Raw genomic sequence first — 4,772 nt, 5'->3', positions numbered from 1 at the left:
CCCCATCTTGCCCCCTCCCAGCCACAGTTCCCTCCCTCTTGCCCAGTTCTGCCAAAACAGTGTCTGGGTCCACGTCTGTCTTTGCTGGATGGTGGAGGTGCTTCTGGATGGGGCACCCTGGGCTGGGTCCTCTGAAGGCAAGGGCGTGCTTTGGTAATTCCATCCACCGTTGCCAGGTGGAGCTGTGGTGCCTCCCTCCACGAGCACCGTTCTTCCTCTGCACTTCACTCCCAGACATGTCTCTGGTCCTCCCATACCTCTGTTTCCCCAACTTCAGAAAGGGCCCTAGGCGGGCTGCCCGGAACTGTGAGAATGACCGGGTGGCTTGTGGGGCTGTCATCACTGCCCACAGGCAGAGCAAGCCAGGCTGGGAAGCCACATGGGCAGCTGTGGGGGCGGCCTGCACATGTGGGCCAGCCCTGAGGAAGGATACTTCTGAATGCTGTGGCACCTGGGGTGCAGACAGCTGAATTCGCACCCCGATCTGCCTCTTCCTGGCTGGATAACGTGGGAGCAAGCTCCTCCCCCTCTTGGAGCCTCAGTTCCCCATCTGTACAAGGGGCTGCACAGGACACCTTGCTCATCTGGAGGGCCGTTTCATTCAGTGAAGTCCTGCAGGCCTGGCCGATGTCCTGCAGCAGCTGGGCCCCGAGCATCAGACACGTACTTGCACGCCCTTAATTCCGTTTCCTCCATCAGTGTTACAGGTCTGGGGCTGGCAGCTGCGCCCATTCCCAGGGCAGCCCTGTTCATCTCCTTTCCCCCAGGTGGCCCCTGGGGGTTCCCTAGGGTTCCATTGATGGGGAAACTGAGGCCCCATGAGGTGCGGGACTTGCGCCTCTCTCAAGACAAGATTCAATGGTTCTGCAAAACAAGAAACAAATTCCACAGCCCACAGAAATGTGCCCCCTCCCTTGGAGGGCCCAGGGCCCAGCCCCACCCCATGGTGGGAACCGGGAGGCCGGGGCAGGCGCAAGCCGGCGATGCACATCTGGGGGTAAACCAGGAACATCTGGCTAGCACAGCTGGTTCCGATGTCACATCTGTGGGGGCCGGGGGCCAGCCTGTGGGGCGGCCTCATGGGAGGGTGCAGGCACAGACACCCCCAGCAGAACCTTCCAGGCCTGCCCAGAGGTGGGAGCCCAGCATCTCCTTTTTTCCCCCCAGCCCCGGAGCTGCCTGCTGCCCAATCGCTAGAACCATCTCTGGCTCCCGCTACTCTGAGAATCAGAGTCACGGGTCCTGAGCTTGTCTTAAGGGGATCTGGGTCTATCTTTGCCAAAGTGAGGCTGAGGGGTGGACATACAGAGAGGGTGATTTCTGGGGAAGACTGTGTTGGCTGCTTTGTGTTAATAATAGTAGTAAAAAAAATTAGCTAATACTAACACTAGCAAACAACACCATTGGTGCTGTTCTGAGCACTTTACATGTAGTGCCTCATAGAAAGGTGTGGACCATTTTATCACCATTTTGTAGACAGAAAAACTGAGGTCCAAAAGACTGAAGTGACTTCCTCAGTGTCCAACAGAGCGTAAATGGCCAAGCTGGATTTTGAATTCAGGTGGTTGGGCAAACTCGTACTCATCCCTCAAAGCCCCAGCCTCAATGCCCCCTCTTCCACATTCTTGACCACTGTACCATATGGCCTCCCTAATAACAACAACAAGACCAAGAATAATAACACTAACACCTGGCAGTATTGGCTATTCCATTTATTTAGTGCCAAGCACTCTGCTAAGCGCTTTCCACATGTTTGATTCTCCCCGCAGTCCCTGGAAAAGATGTTATTATTATTATTATTATTAGCCCCATTTACCACACAGGGAAACTGAGGCTTGGAGAGGTAGAGTGACTCACTCAAGGTCACACAGAAATTAACTGGCTGAGCTGCGGCTGAACCTGGGTCTGACTCTAAACTTGTTCTCTCAGTGTCTCCACAACCCCAGTAACGAGGGTGATGCTGGGGGGAAAGGGAGAAGCAGGGTCTTGCTGCTTGGGAGGCCAGTGGGGCTGAGATCCAGGGAAGTAAAAGGTTTTCTCAAAGACACACAGCAGAGCAGAACTAGGAAGTAAACAGAAGGCCCACATGGCAGAAAGCCCAGTGTGCCAGGCTGGGTTCTGCTCCCAACACATTCACCCAACACTTATTGAGTGCCTACTGTGTGCTGCGCCAGCCAGGGAACTCAGGATGACCAAGGCCAACCGGGGCCCCCATCTTCGCCAAGCTCACCATCCAGTCAGGGAGATGGATAATAAAAAAAAAAGAAAGAAAGAAGGTAATTTAGGGAATTCCCTGGTGGTCCACTGGTTAGGACTCAGCGCTTCCACTGCTGGGGCCCCGGGTTCGATCCCTGGTTGGGGAACTAAGATCCCGCAAGCCACGCAGCCAAAGAAAGAAAGGAAGAAAAGAAACAAGGTAATTTAGAGGTTGACAGTGCAACAACAGCCCCCAAATAAAACAAGGTGAAGCGATAGTGACTGGTGCTGCTTTTAAGCTGAGTGGTCAAGGAGGGCTTCCCAGAGGAGGCAGCATCTGTGCTGAGCCCACGTGAAGATCTAGGAAGAGTGTTCTAGGGCGGAGGGAACCGCACGAGCAAAGGTCACAGGCAGGATGATGGCTTTTCAAGGGGACCGGTGTGACCGGAGCAAACGGCCAGGGGACAGCACAGGGAGATGAGGAAAGATAAGGGGGTGTCCTGTCCCCCGCAGGGTCAGCCCTCCATTCCCCTCCAGTGCCTGGAGCCCTCTTCCTGTACTGGTCGCTACTCGGGCGTGTTCTTGGGAAGGCTGGGCCGGGGAGCACGCGCGTGCATGCGCGTGCGTGCGTGTGTGTGTGTGTGTGTGTGTGTGTGTTGGGGCCACCAGCTTTTCAGACCCGCCGTTTCTGGCCCGGCCCTCTGCAGCTGGCCCGTAAAATTCCCACCTCAACCATACTAGGCTGGTCTGGCTTAGCCAGGCAGGTCTGGGACCGGCCTCGCAGGCATCTGGGGCAGGCAGGGGGCCCTCCCTGGGGGTCAATAACAGGATCAGCCTAATGAGGCCTGGCACGGCTAAGCAGCTGGCATGGGGCCCGGTGGGTGGTGCGAGGGACGTGGGTCCTCCGGGAGTGGCCAGGAGGACACCACACAAAGCTGACCATCTGACAGAAAGGGAAACCAAGACACAGACCCCAATGCAACTCAAACCCTCACACTGGTTTCCTAGGAACCAGGGGACCTAAGTCACCTCTTCCATGTCCCCAAGTTCAAATTCTGCCTTGGGTCCCTGACACACTGAACTCTTTCAGCACGGCTCCTCTCTGGGCCTTGGTTTCCTCAACTGGGATGTGAGGTCCACCTGCTGGATTTCTTCCAGGACGAGCCAAAGCCTGAGTTCACTTGGATTTGAAGGGAAGATCTTTCCGCTCCTGAACACCCATGCCAAATTGTCCCAGGCCCCATTCAGGCTTACTTTGCGGCTCTTACCTCTCCTGAAAGTCCAGGAGGCTGGCTGGCTGGTTTGAAAGCCTCCTGTCCACCCCCTAACCTGCACCCCTGCCCTGCCAAGTGCAGCAGGCACCGGGCCTGTCTTGTTCTCTGCTTCGTCCTACTACACAGCTTGGCACACAGTAGCTTAGGGCTTGGGAATTAATTACATTGAGCATAAGGAAAGATCCCTCCAGCTCGCTCAGCCTCAGTTTTCTCAGCTGCGAAATAGGGAGAACCAGCCTCCCATGGCGCCTGCTCAGTTGATGCTCACAGGGCAGAGGGAAGACCCTAGCTCCCCTCGAGGGCCCCAGACCCCTCTCCCCCACCTTGGGGGACCAGGAAAATTACATCTGCAGAGATAAATCCCACAGCCTCTCAGCAAAGACAGCTGGGCCCAGGGATGCCAGATGAATTAAAGACCCATTCCTCTCTCTGTGTTTCCAGCCCCCATCTCCAGGAACCCGTCCTTGAAGGCCCCAGCACAGTTCTCCCTCTGTCAACCTTTCAGAAAAGTCTCTCCCTCCCATGGTCACCCCAGGCACCCTGCATTCTCCAAAACCACCCATGCTATTTCCTGCCTCCAGATCTTTGCATATGCAGTTCCCACCACCTGGAATGCCCTTGCCTTTCCCATTTAGAGAACTCCTACTCATCCTTCATAGCCCCAGCCGCAATGCCCCTCCTCCAGGAAGTCTCCCCTGACCCTCCTACCCTGAGGTAGTGCCTTTGCTCCCCACTCTGGGCTCCACCCTGGATTCAAGTCTGGAAGGACAAGGCCCAGGAGCCTGACACCAAACAGTCACGCACACCATCGCTGTCCAACAAACATTGGTGGAAACAATGTCTTGATTGTGTCCTTGTGCCTGGCTGCAGGCTGTTTGGTTCCCTCTCCTGTTTCAGGCTCTTGAAAGCTATATCCTTTTCTCACCCCCCTGAAAACTAAGGCCTGTAACCTGAGGGACAAGCAGTGATGGTGGCATTTCGGACACTGTGCCCAGCTGCAGGGGGGCATGTTTTGTTTTCTTCCCTGGAACTAGCTCTTTGCAGGTCGCTGGGAGTGGGCTGTAAGGCCTGGGAGTGGCTGCAGAACCCCGAACCTCAGCAGTCCTAGAATGAAGGGTGTGGGGAGGGGTGTCCAAAGGGCCCAAGGCAAGGGGCTGGGGGTGGGGAGAAGTAGGCAAAGCTGGGAGTCTCCCCCCACTGACATCCGCCTAGACCAGTCACGCCCCATTGGGGCTTCCTCAGCCCGGGGCTCTTAAAGACAAAGAGTGTCATGGAACAGAGAGAAAAGGATGCAGGGCGTGG

Source organism: Lipotes vexillifer, unplaced genomic scaffold (genome assembly GCF_000442215.2).
Source record: "Lipotes vexillifer unplaced genomic scaffold, Lipotes_vexillifer_v1.1 scaffold1011, whole genome shotgun sequence".
NCBI lineage: Eukaryota > Metazoa > Chordata > Mammalia > Artiodactyla > Lipotidae > Lipotes > Lipotes vexillifer.
The sequence above is the reverse complement of the archived record's forward strand: the minus strand, read 5'-3'. Positions refer to the sequence as shown.